Consider the following 15,409-nt stretch of genomic DNA (forward strand, 5'->3'; position numbering starts at 1 on the left):
TAGCGGATCACTTTTTTACTCTGTCGCATTGACACATTGACAATCTTGCATGGCGTTTAGTACGTGGCTGTAAAACGACAAAGTACAAAAGTGTATAGCTACTTTTGATGCTGACTGTACCATCAGCCAAATAAGTGGTCTATCAATTTTAAACAAGTTCCTATCAAATGATATGTCGCTAAAGTCGAACTTTCAAGTTGACAGACACGTCTATTGGCATTATTGTTTTGTGACATACAAACGATTATCAACTTTAGGGTTGCCCGAGTTGATTTAGAGTCGATAACTTAGCACTCTTATAGGTTTTAAACTTTTATCTACACGGGAATTATTATTACGAGGGGATAAAAGTTTTAAAACCTAAAGGGTGCTTAGTTATCGACTCTAAATCGAGTCAGGCAATGTTGGGGCTCGAAGGCAAAGTTGTAGCAGTTTACGGTACACCACATATTTGGCTGATGGTACATACACAGCTCTCTGTGACATACCTACAATTCCAGTAAATCCAGTAGTTTTGTATGGGAAAGTAAAACTCGTATATTTTTCTATTTTTTTATTTTAATAACAAACGGCTTCGTTATATTGTGTGCCACCGGTGTGGTTTACATAATAAAATATAATATTATTTAAAAAATAATCTTATTGGAACACTGTAGGATCATATTTTTTTATCACAATGTACTTTTAGTAATAAGGGAGAAGACGTCAATGTTATGTGAAAATACTGAAATACTGAAAGCTAAGTGATACTTGAAGAGAGTATAGAAGTGTAAGGGGCTGTTTCACCATCCATTGATTAGTGTTAACTGACAGTTAAATGTGATGCCGTCTCTATTTGTTTTGTTCGAATAGACGGAGACGGCATCACATTTAACCGTCAGTTAACACTAAGCAATAGATAGTGAAACAGCAGTGTGCAAATCTCAAAAATTAAACATATAATTTTTGTCAGGACAGATTAAGTCTCAGTAAGGAATACAAGAAGAAATTAGATTGATGTAGATATAGACAGAAGCAAATTATTGTTCAAGACAACTATTTGCTTTTAATTTGTAACCACCCATTTAAAGAGAATTCATTAATATGTCGAAAATACATAGTAAATTATTATCATAAAAATCACAACACGAAAAAAATAATATAGATTTTGCAGAACATAAACTTAATTTTTCGGGAAACCATTTTATATCCTTTAAAACTATTTGAATATAATCATATATTTAAAAAATATATAAATATATTATGTGAACATTTATGAGTAGTCATATTTGTTAAAAAAAATTAATGTCATACTTTGCAGACCAAAACTAAAAAAAAATATGCCGCAAAGCTATCGCAATAATCGTTTTGTCGGTGAATTATAATGAAAATAACAACAAGTTTAAAATATTAAACACAAATACAAAAAAAAAACAATTAGAACATACATAAAAAACCGTAAATCATTTCGATTCTCTCAATAAAATAAGTTTTATTCCTCACTTCTCTCACCATTTCTGTCCCCATTTCTTCCCCATTTCTATTTCCACTTCTGTCTCCACTTCTTTCTCCACTTCTGTCCTCAGTTCCGTCCCCATTTCGTCCTCCATTTCCACTCTGATTGCCGCTGAATTCTTCGCCAAGATCTTCTCTAAGTACTTCTTCAGAATTTCTATGACGTAACCCAAAAGCAGCGATGCATTCTGCATACACACGAACGGCTTCTTCATACGTCGGTGGTGGCATTTCAAAACCTGGGTGGAACCGCACCCGTTCTGGTTCAGGTAATCGGGCATCATAGGTGGCAAGTATATTCACTGTAGGAGGTTCCTCTTCTTTCTTAAAATACAATTTGCACCAGTACATAATGCAGTACACGATTGACAATATTGTAAACTGAAATGAATATTATCAAATAATTAATCATCAGGCTGGATAGACAATGATATTGCAAATAGCGCTACAATGATCGATCCTGTGCCTCTGACTGTTGCAATCTTTACCAGGTCATCAGATCACCTGGTGTACCCATGAAAATCAAATTAGACATGAGAATATTCGGAAAGAAAATAAAGCTAGTAACATACACAAACACACACAAACATCACGCCTGTATTCCCAAATGGGGTAGGCAGAGCACACGAAACGTTACCGCTTCACCAGTATACACACTCTCATCTATGACCGCTTCGGAGCAAGTAACATGGCCTGAATAAATGTCAAATTTATTTGGCAGTAGACGGAGCATATTCGAAAAACTGATGGCCGTTGAAACCACGAATTAGAATTATTAATCTGAAGTTGTTTATTACCGTTTTGTATTCAGGATTACAAATGTGATCATTTTTAATTGCAAAAATAACAATACACTATGAAGTTAATCCAACCACTGGAAATTGATGAAAATGACAAGTAATATAAAAAAATACATAAAAGCTTACCGCACCAAACCCTCCTAACATCCACATGTCATTTTCGTTCATTATGTTTCGTTTAGTACTTCTAAACACGTCAAAATCTCAATTGTCTTCTAAAGTGAAAATATTATTAGTATCGTCACTCTCCTGCTGAGGTTATTACTAAAAATGTAGTTGAATCTAAAACTGCTGGTTACTTTCTTATTTATTTCCTTAGGAAGCAGTTTCATCTTAACCCCTAATGGAATACAGTTCATATTAATAAAAATTATAAATTTCACATAATATTAGAAATATGCGGGTAGATAGTAAAACGGTTGGCCAATCCTATTAGCTTTGTAAAATGACAGTTGTCAGCTTTCCCAGCTTTTTACTTGTAAAATGTATGGCTTAAGGCCGCCATCAAGGGGAATAATAATAATTATAAAATTTTTGTCTTCTTTACTCATAACTCGTCATGTCTCATGTGAGTGAGAAAGAATCACTTGAGGCAATGCTCAGAGCTAATTTTAATTTTCAAAGTAGTTATTATTTAAATGACTTTTTTCATTTGTTAGTTTTTACCTCAAAAGCATAAATTCCTTGTAGCGATTCACCGAATACTATTTCACCTCGAACTAACAAAATTATAATAGAATCTTGTACTTGGCGCAATTTTTCGCGTAGCTTTTTACATTAGTATGTAATTAACTGGTAGTATCTCATTTTTCGTGCAGGATTTTACTCTAGATGCATCTCACCGCGATTGATGTTTGCCTGGGACTCTAATTAGTTTGACGCGTTAATTGATGTTTTATTAATAGAGTATTTATTATTTCTTGCGATTGTGATTTTCAAAGAAGACAAAGTTCGTAAATTACAAATAGTTTGTTTATTAAACAGTCAAACAATAAAACATACCATACCATTACAAATATTATAAATTAAGTATATTTACATAAAAAGTATGAATTCAGTTTTATTATGTAATTATATAACTAAAAAAAATGGTTTCAAAGAAAGGTTATAAAAAAGTACAAAGAAATATAAATAATAGATTGAGCAAAAAAATTTACATGTCAAAGTTATAAAATATAAATAAAGTAAATAATTTAAGACAAACCAGGTTTATACAATATTTCTTTTGATATTATGGTCCTTTTCTTTTATGTTAACTTCAGTATTTGGATTCTTACTGAACAAAGTAAACTACTAATAATAAAATTATAACACTAGGTTACTAATAATACAAGTATCATCACATTCTGACAATGTTTACTTTAAATACCTACAATCACAATAATAAATTCACAATGAGTTTTACAAACAGTGAGAGACAAAATGTGCATTACAACTTATAATCAATAATTTGTTAGTCGGAGATTATATGTATAAGAAATTATGTGTTGTAGAAAAAATTCCAAATTAAAAAAAAACTTTCAGATTCCCTAGACAATGTTTACTGTCATAGTATTGTTGGTTTAAATTTCACAATTAATTGAACAAACATTTTGTTCAATTAAAAGAAAAATAAATTTTATGTTTACCCATGGCTTTGGATTAACTTTGGCACTCAAGTCCCCACTCCCTACGCCTACAACCTGAACAAGCTGAATTTGCACCTCGCGTCTAAACAAGATCAGTTCAAAATTATAGAATTCCACAAATAGGAGACGTAAATTCGTAAGTCGCGTATCGGCGACAAAGATGCTGTCCATACTGATGCAACAGGGCGATTGCCTAGGTGAATTTTAAATTTTCGAACTGTTCTAAAAAAGTGCAAGGTGCAAACTTAGCTTGGTGTAGTAGCTTCGCTACTATCACCCTTATTACTTTTACAGCAGTCATCATGTTGATTGTTACATTAGTTACTTCTATCTATGACACTCTCACATCTGTCACATAATCTTCACCGTTTTTAATTCTATTCGTAATATTTGAACCTGATGTACCTTTGAATTCCCTACTAATACATTACAAATCACTATTTTTCTCAATCCTAAATGTACAATCACTGTGATCTCCAGCATTACAGGCGTTATAAATGACTTGCTCATTGCCATTATCTTCAATGTTACTGTCGCTAGAAGCTTCTCCACTGTCTGATTCATTACCGATACCATCGTTAACATCACAAGCAATATTATCGGCTTCAAGGCTAGGAAGTTCTGGTTGATGTCGATATGTACTCGTATCTATTTTAAGTGTTTCTTCATAATTTGAATGGCGTAACTCAATGCCTGGTATTTCTCGTCTGTCCATGTCATCAAAATATGACGGGTTCTTAGTAATTGCCCATATGCAATAGCAACAGCAAAAGCATATTATAAATATTAACACCTTAAATGGAAGATATAAAAAAATTAATTAGAATCGGTGTATGGTAATAAGAATAATAATTATATTGGCGAAGATGCATTTACATTGTGATAGTTTAATTAGTTTTTACAATTTGTCACATTGGCATTCAAACTAGTACTTGTTTCTGGATAAAATATACTACTCACAAAAAAAGACCACATGAGTTAAGAGTATATTAGTAAAATAAAAATACTAATAAATCCTACTAATATTATAAATGCGAAAGTTTGTGAGTATGTTTGTAACTCCTTCACGCTGAAACGGCCGGACAGATTTTGGTGAAATTTGGTACGTAGATAGCTGGACATCTGGAATAAAACAAAGGCTACTTTTTATTCCGATATTCCCACGGGATAGGGATAAAATCTCGAAATAACAACCGCTGGGCTTATAGTCATGAAATTTGACATGATTGTTTTTAATGTAACGTCAGTGAAAACTACGATTTAATTTTCGGGAATTCCCATGGGAATTTTTAAAAATCCCGGAATTTTAATTCAGCTGCTGGATCTAATGATTTACGTGTGCGTGTAAACACTAGTGTATAATATGATTCAAAGGTGAGTGAGCATTAATTAGGGAAAACATGCGGCATCTTAGTCACATCATGGCTTACCATTAGAGTTGATTTGATTGTGGTCAAACACAAGCCTACTTTTGTGTTATAAAAAATGGTTCAATATAAGTATTTATATAAATACTTGAGTTTACCCGCGGCTTCGCACGCGTAAACTATTCGATATTTACAATTTAAATTCCGGGATTTTACAAAATCCCCTGGGAATTCCCAAAATGTATATCGTAATCTTCATTGAGGTTGTCTTAAGAACAACTGTCCAAAATTTCATGACTAAGCCCAGCGGTTGCAATTTCAAGATTTTTATCCCTATCCCGTGGAAATACTTGAATAAAAAGTAGGCCTATGTGCTTTCCAGATGTCCAGCTACCTACATACCAAATTTCATGACTCCAAGCCCAGCAGTTGTTATTTCGAGATTTTATCCCCATCCCATTTATAGACCTTATTTTCTTTTGGCTAATCCAAAATGTCAACTGTTCCTAAAGTTGATCGGTTTTAATGTTTAAATCAAATTTTAACTTACCCCTATCACTGATAAACAATAAATTAAATCCCATACTCCAAAGTTCCGGTATTCGGTAGTTCCTTTCCATATATCCATTTCTGAATTTTATCTATTTTATAGCTCTTCTGAACACCGATAACTTACTTAATTACAGGGCTCAATGCAAAATTTACGAGTTTAACTAGAATTATGAAATTTATTTATTGTCATTGCAAAAGCAATTTATTTTATTTTGATGTGTAAGTATATAATTCGATATAAAAGGGTAGTCAAAAATTTAAATGATCTTCATTTTAGCACAAAACCACCTTAATTTTAAATGAAATAATGGCTAAATTTTATTTTTTTCACACTTGCTCGTAAAGTGTCATAACATGACAGGCTACCTTGGTTGCAACCCCCCAAATAAAACCCTCGACCTTAATGTGCTTGTCATGAAACCCAAGGTCGGTAAATGAGTCTTTGCGCGTACTAATTTTTTTGTCAAGGTGCCCAAGGTCGGGCTATTTAGCATCATCTATGTCTTGTATTCGTTCTATGTTTGTTTTTATGGCGTTTAATAAATGTATTTTCTTTCTTTCTTTCTTAAATGAGTTATTGCCCGTACTAATACTGCTGCGCGCGCTTCACATGCACACGCACGTCAGGCGCATGCTGCGGAGGGGGAGAGCGGCGGGGCCAGCAGCGCAGCAGCGCAGCCCAAAGAGTATATAATCACTACGTTTTAAGAGTCGGAACTCTCATACAAAAACAATACACGATTGTAGTATGAATTCAGTGTCTTTTTAGTGCCAATATTAAGAAACGAACTGCACAGACTAAACAGGGCCGAAAAAGTCACATTGACAAGTAGTGTTGTTAGGAACAGTCGATATTATCGATATTGTAACGGCATAGTGTTGTGCTTTTTTATCGATATATTGTCAAAAAACAGCACGTAGTGGTGCGCTTTTTATTAATTAAATGATCGAATTAAAGAAAAAAAAAGTTGTTTTTCTTAATAATAATTTATTTTCATGTCATGGATCTATTTTTCTTTACATAGGTAAATACAGTTTCACGTTACACAAGTATTGTATTGTAGTATTGTATTGTCCGTTTTGCACTGCACAGCACTTGTGGAAGGCTGTGCATGTAAATATTCCACACTGGGCAACTCCAAAGCTGAACCTGAAACAAAGTTAAATTTAGCCAGTAGCTTACACTAATGCAAGATAAAATAAAATTGGTACGCACAATCCAATTTTTGTCATATAGCAGGTCAATGACCTATGTTTACCTAGACAACTTTCTTACAATTCTGGCCTTATTGTCAAATATGTCTTTACTTGTATTGTGAAATGAATGAAATGAAATGTAAGGTGATCTTGGAGTTAGTTGACAATACATAATTTTGTATACCTCTGATAAACAATCTACTTGCCATGCCAAATGTAATGAAATTAATTCTATAGTTTTAACCCGATTCTGGTGAAGTCTGGTAGGATTATATTTTGACCTGTATGTATGCATATCCATTTCTATCTCCTCTAACTACTAAGCAGCTCAACCTATTTTTAACCCCTAACGCAAAAAGAAGAGTGTTATTACATGAAGTGTACCATAAACACAGACAATACAGAAAAAATGATCAAGTGCGAGTTGGACTCGTACATGAAAGGTTCCGTAAACAGTTCAATAAAAGTTTTTCTGAAAATTCTTCTAATATAAGTATTTTTTTTTGTTGACTGTACTATATGCCCCTGGTTACCAAAGTACTCGTCAAGACGACAAACGAGTCCAAACTCGATGCAGTTGTGTTGTTTATCACAGTGTTCCTATGGTCACCCGCTAGCTTTATCATCAGATCAACTCTAAAATTCTAAATTATGCTATAAGGTATAGATTTTTATCAGTGATAGCTTACCTGTTGTATTGTCAGTTTTACACTGCGCACCACTTGTAGAAGGCTGTGCATGTAAATATTCCACACTGGGCAACTCCAAAGCTGACCTGAAACAAAGTTTAATTTAGCCAGAAGCTTCCACTAACTTATACAGGTGAAATATAATTAGTGTGTATAGCCAATTTTTCTGTCTATTACTAATGCTCTGACTGGCAACTATACTATACACTCAAAATACCTAGCATTATTATTGATGACGAAGCAAATTAATTTATAACATATATTGTATGTAAAAAAAATATGTGCATGTGTATTGATGGTATTTATTAGGGTTATGGTTTATGGGGGCAACTGAAAAACAGCGCCTGTTAGCCAAGGGACTTTGTTCTGCAAGGTGCAGGCATAAGCTGAGTCGCTTTCCCTTTTGATAGTTTGATTGTACTTATTATTTGTTATGTACCTATGTAGAATTTGTAAACAAACTATTAAATCAATATCTTTTATTATTTTATTATTATTATTATAAGATGCAGTAAGTCAAGTTGCAATAGAGATAAATTGAAAATAAAATAAAGTGTTTACCTTGGCTGTTCTTGCCATCTTTAGGGGAAACCCTTCAAGAATTTCTTCAGAAAGAGGTGGCATGGGAAGTCCCAATTTTGGTATGGCTTTCTTCTTCAGCCGGGTTTTCGATTTTGTGAAATCTCGTTGCCAACTACTTTCACCCACTGCTTACAACTGAAATAAAATTTAATTGTCGTGATACTATATAATACGAATTGACGTCGGCCAGCCAAATATAACCTCAACACCTATTATCAGATTTATCAGTAACTTTACTTACACATGTTCACTTAGAGTAAATCTAGCAAAGAACATTTTGTTTTCACAATGTTTTTCTTGAATACCACAAATTTCGCATCTCCTCATGTTGAATGGTTTCTTAGTAAAGGACAGCCGTGAAAATAACGGTAAAAACTAGAGTCCTGTCTCGAATAAATGCACTTTAGTGAAAGAAAAGTTAATGCGGAGGAGAAATAATCTCAAACTCAACGCTATTAACAAAACAAAACACCAAAATACACGAAAATTCAAACAGTAAACACAAAATCTCGCGAAGGCGTCCGTTCCCACGCAGCAGATGAAGGTTTGTGGGCTGCCATATAAAATTGAAAAATAGAACTAAATTTTTTCATTTACTTAAATAAAAAAGGATATCCAGTCAGAATTATTTTTATATTGTATTATTTATCTTAGTAATATTTTTTTCCGCTTATTTTTTTTTCACAGCTTAAAATGTGAAGAATTGCAAATATTATAATTTAAGTGAAATCTTCTAAACACAGATCATTTCATAAATATGGCAACCAATAAGTTATTTTGGAGAGGTTGGTACAAAAAAAGTCACTAGCTCCATACATTAGATTTTTTGTATGGAGTTTCAACCCACTGGCGCAGCCTAATACACTTGAAACCATAATTCGTGAGATTAGATTGACAACTCATTTTGCACAAGTGTTGCCAGAGTCAGGGTAGTGCTGTTCGTGTCGATATTAAAAATCATTACGGCATTGGCTTTCTAGTAGTGTTTATCCATTACTTGCGGTGCCAATATCGAATTAGTTTAATAATTTACTTTGCATTTTAACATATTATCGTTTAAAGGAGTGCAAATACGAACCAACGACAGTTATTTTCATTTATTTATGTTTTGACTGGCCTCACCTTAAATCCGCTTTATCTATTTTACATATATTTTTTATATATGCGCATAATATCATTGCCATCACCAAGGGTGCTAACCAAGTTTCATAATTCTCTCCAAAAGAGACGCCATTTTGTCACCGGTAATGAGTCTCGATTGGCGGGTGCAGGGGCGGGGGGCGGTACGCGGCATTCGTCGATTTTTCACTTTAAATCGATTTTTTGAATCGTTATGAATCGTTAACCTCTGAAACGATTCTCGGATCGGATCGCATGCTCTTTAATCGATCTCACAAAAATCGTATCAAAAATCGATTCAAAATTTGTATTTATTTTGTCAATTTTAGTATAAGATCTGACCATACATTAGATGTAATTTTGAAAAATTTGGAGCCACTTAGCAAACCATTTAGTCGATTCGACACTGAATATCGATATCGGCTAAATCGCTATTTTAATTTCGCTGAACCCTGGTAACCCTTTAACTGTAAGGTAACGGCGCCTATTACCGGGGGTATCGAAATCGACGGCCATCACCGCGGCAATTTAAAATACGCATTTTATAATCAAACCGATAAGATTTCTTAAAAAATATATTTTACAAGATAAAAGCTTATTTAGTCGACTCACGGATCTATTAGCGCTAGTGTATGTGAAAGAATCAAACATCTCGCAATTCGTGATTTTCCGAAATGGCACCGACGGAAGAGGATTTGCCATACTAACGCGTGACACCACATACAAGCAGACTCGAATCTTATATTAGTGTTTACAAAATATTTATGGCAATTGAACTAATGTTATGGTTTTTAATGGCTTTTTATAGTTTTTTGTACGAGTTCTGAATACTTTTTGTACATTTTTTGGCCCGGAAATACGATTAAATGGAAAATAAAATACAGCGGCGATAGGCGCCATTTTTAACTGTTGATTGTAATACCGTGGTATATCACGGTAATAGTTAAATGGTAGTTTTGGTTCTTCAAGCTTTATTTTTTGGTATAAATTATCGTTTATATAATTTGTTGGCAGTTATTCCAATCTTGATCTATTCACGCTTTTAAAAAACTATTTCCGTGGTATGAAAAGTATTAACAAACTCTTAATTTTTAGCAAAAACTTCAATACTGAATTTGTAGTTTCTATAGAAACCGTTATTTTGCCAAGTTGTTTAAATATTGCGATGAAATTTTATATTTACTTACCAGTTATGTAATTTTGGTTTTATGCCAAGGATGTAATAAGTATATTTTGATTTGTAATTCAAACACAACTCTATCCTATAGTTTTATAGGTCGGAATTAGATTTTACAATACTCAAATTAAGCCAATTAACGATGGTATGATCGCATAACCCTCGGTAATAGAATGTTTGGGAATCTATTACCGACCTATTCAATTGTCTTTGGGTCGGTAATAGGTTCTTAAAGAAGTCCCTATTACCGAGTGACATTTTATTTTTCTGTTAAAATAATTCACATTTAGGGTACCGTAAGTGCAGATTTTTTTTGATAAAGTTGTGACTTTTACTCAGCATGCATACATCAAACTATAACTGGTGGCATAAGCATAATAAAATACAATGGCTGGATAGACTATTCGAATCATACTTTAGTTTTTTATTTAAATTTTCTCAAAAATATTTGATGTACAATTTATTATACAGAACCAAAGCCATTACCCTTTTTTAATCCCTCGGTATTAAGATCCAAAACATGTGTCGGGTTCCTTTTACCGATGGTAGAAAACTGCCGTTTTTTATACCCTCGGTAATAGAAGCTCAATTCGCGGTAATTGGAATCACAGCCTGTCCATTACCACGGTAATAGAAGATTTGGGTATTTTGATTTCAATAATTATTTTATCAATACTAATAACTAAAACGAGCCCAAAAAGTTAAGACACTGAAAGTTCAATAAACGCTCTTAAATAAAAAAAAAATCTCGTTTGTTAAGGAGCTATTGATACCCTTAAATTTTTGGGACAAATTTGAAAACTTCCTTAAGTACCACGGTAATAGGCGCCGTTACCTTAATTGAATTCTTAATCTAGTCTCACGAATTATGTTTTCAACCATAAGGTATCAGCAATTTTGGAAGAATTCTATTTTTACAAATATAACATTTTACTCGTAAATGTGATGAAAAACATTGTACGTCGCACGGGCGGTACTAGAATTACGAACATCGACTCATTAAAGCCCTCAGTCTTCGACTTCGGGCTTCTAATAGAGTCTCGTTCGTAATTCCTTATTTACCGCCCTTAAGACACAATATACTATTAAAGTAGTATTTAAATTGATTACAAAAGTATGACTATGCTTTTTCAAACGTGCTGGCTTAAGAAATATTTACATGGTGGTAAATGTATGGACGCTAGCCGGTTAGTAAACACTGGCATAAGGGACTGCTACCGTACTTGCCTTTACATACATACATTTAACGGGGTACCGGGGCTGACTAGTGTCTACCCAGCAACTACGTAATTGAAAGTGAAAAGCTAATAAGTCTAAGCTCATAGGTACAGTACACAATTAGAGATGACGAATCTTTAAGGACTCTTTGTTAGTACTAAAGAAAATAAAAATGACGAACGTGTCAATGTATTTAATCATCACTTAATTATATAATAAAATTAAGGTAAATTAAGCATTCACTTGAATGCTCACTCCATTGACGAACATAATAATAATATATTAATTTAAACATGTTATTAGTTTGAATCTAGATTAAATACATCTAGATCCTAAATAATATCGATGTATTTTTAAGAACCTGTTACATTAAGTAGTTATAATGTACGATTAAAAACAATTATTTATAATTTGAATACAATATTCAAGTAGTAAAATTATGTAAAAAAATATAAATCTTTTTATAACAAAGCAATGTCATTTTGACTTTAAAAAAAAAACAAATTTAAACTTTATATTTGAATATGCTTTATCTGTTGATAAGATTATTTTGTTCTTTTCTTTAATTAGCCAGATATTTTCTCGTTTCGTCAATCAACTAAAAAAAATACTATTAATAATATTATTAGTGGATTTATTTTTATTTTAACTAAATTAAAATTTAATTAGTCAGAATGAAAGTTAAAAAGAATAAAAAGTGACATAAAAGTAGAATTATATTAGTTAACTGAACAATAAAAAAGAGGCTTTAAAGTTCCAATTAAAATTTAAAGTTAACAATTTGAATAGAAAAGATATTTAAAAGAACTATATTTAGATAAATATACTAGATTTAGAAGCTCTGTCTCGTCTTCTTATTATTTTTAAATTCTTTCCACAGTGTCAAAGTAAATTCAAATCCACACACACAACTCCACAAATTCTAGGTATAGAACTTCGAAATTTACACGCTATTAAAATCGAACTTTTATAACTAATTAAAAATCTACAAAAGTACAAACACCTAAAACTATAAAAATTAAATGCTGTAATTGGTAGAAACTGACTCATAATCCAGAAATTATTATAAATTCGTCTTTGGCAACAGGTCTTAAGTCTATCTATGACCCTGAATTATCTTTAGCCTTGCAGTCTTTAGTCCTCAGAGTCTACTTTACCACTTCCGTTAGAAGCATTACATTTGTTATTATAATCCTCAACGTTACTTTTATCACAATCATCCTGACTGCATTGGTTACTTGTTTCATTCGAAGTGCCACATAATTTGTCAACTTGGTGACTTGTTTTATTAGAACTGTCACATTTGTCAACAATGTCTTCATCGTTATTAGATTTGATATCATTATCTTTGGAAACATTAGGTACATCTTTTAAATCTCCACTACTACAATTCAAATCACTGTCTTTTGTATGATCTAATGTGTCACCACTACGATCATCAGGATCATCAGTATTAATAATTACATACTCATTGGCATATTCTCCAATGTAACTTTCTTCATTAGCTTCCCAACTATCAGATCGAATACCGATATCATCGTTAACATCAGAAGTAATATTATCCTCTTCAATTATTCCAAGTTGTCGTCGACGTCGTTTCCTAGCCCTTCTGAGTTCTTCTTCATAATTTTCTGACTGGTGTTCAATGTCTTCTATTTCTTGTAATAAGATCCGTGAGTCAAACTCTGAGTTTGACTCTGAGTTAATCGGATCACCGCTATTTATCCACAGGCACAGCAGCAGCAGCAACAGTACAGTAACGATATCGTAATCTAAAATAAATGAGTTGAAACAAATCAATAAGAATTAGAATCGAATTGTGATTAGAATAATAAACTGATTGTGATTAATTTAATTTAAAAAATAGTTTTTCAGGTTCAATCAAAGTATGAGAATCTGACCACGTACGAAATCATCATACTTCGCCATTATATATCAGACAATACAAAAACCTAAAATAGCACCGTTCTGAGTAAATTATATGCGCTAAAAATCATATATTACAATGGCCTGCATAAGTGGATGGACACCTTACGTTCTATAATCGTTTGAACACGAGAGTTGCGATTTGGTTAGGTGTTCACAAGAAATGAACTAGATGCGCTGTTAAACAGTTATTATGATATGATCGATATTTATCCCCGTAACAGCAATGTGCCGATAGCTGAGTTGGTCGGCTGCTTAGATAAACTCGTAAATGATCATAAGTTCGTATCCAACATATCAGAATTGTTTTTTGTTCTTATTTTTATTTATAAGTTTCTATTTTAATTTTGTAGATAACTGATATGGAATTAAAAAAAACTGAAAAAAGGATAACGTTGCAACAGAAATAATACACGTTTTGAAGTTTAAAACATAAAATTTTTATTCTAAAACAATATTTCTATTCATTAAATATTGACGCAGTTATTATATACTATATATTAATTAAATAACTGAAAACCAGAAAGTAGTTTGCGCAGAATCCAGAGTAGAATCGATTACACTATGTTTAAATCAGGAGTGTTTGAGTTTTTAAATCCTTTTTTTATTGTGTCCAGTCTAAATATTACGAATTCATACGCCAATTAAATGTTTTAGGATGTTTCAACAACTAACTTAAAATAAAATGAAAAATATTTTCTGTGTGTCGTGTGAGTTTTCAGTTATTTTATTAGCACCTGATCAAAAGTTGTATTTTAACATTTTATTGAGGTATTAGCTTAAGTATTCATTTCCGATTCTGGAAAGAGGATTGAAGCTGAACCACAATAAAAAAATAGTATTTGAAAGTAAATTATACCTGAGACCGGGTTATCATAAGACTCGTACGCGTTTATAACTATATAATTGAAGTTTTCCAGTTTTAAACATTTACTTATCAATAATTGATGGCGTAGATCCACTGTAGTGTTTACTGACAGTTATAATAAGATTACAGTCATATATTGAACTTTCACACTTATCTCACATAAGTAAACAAAACTATCAAGGTATAATTAAAAGTTTTGTTCATAATAATCAAATAATTACTTTTCATAACAAATGATACCTACAGGATCACAAATAAAGATAAATATTTTGGTTCATATAATACAGTGTGCTAGGAAATCAGATGCGGAATTTTAAGGATCGATTATTTGCATCGTCGTTAATTGGTTTCAATTAAATTAAATTAAAAAAAATACAGTTAATTAATGTTAATGCGAGGATGAATTTTTTTGAACGGAATGGTATTTTTGTATGAAGCAAAAAAATATTACCACACTATACTTAAATAATTTATGTGTGTATAATATTATTAGTTATTAATTACATACCTGAAAATATCCGCACCTTATATTTTTTATTATAACATAATTGTTTGAGTATATAACCCGGTCTACACGTAACTATCAATTTTATTTTAATAACTGTTGTAACCCATGATTGTAGATAACTGCTTGCAAAAAGAATCGCATCGATGCAACTAGATTTTCACACATATTAGAGCGCGAATACTGTCCTTATTTACACAGTGGGCTTCTAACGTTTCCGGAGTTCGCTTATTTTTGTTATCCCAACGTTGGACATGGTTATAACAACTCATAATTTTTCAATGGGA

This window comes from Choristoneura fumiferana, chromosome 14, assembly GCF_025370935.1.
Source record: "Choristoneura fumiferana chromosome 14, NRCan_CFum_1, whole genome shotgun sequence".
In the NCBI taxonomy this organism is placed as follows: Eukaryota; Metazoa; Arthropoda; class Insecta; order Lepidoptera; family Tortricidae; genus Choristoneura; species Choristoneura fumiferana.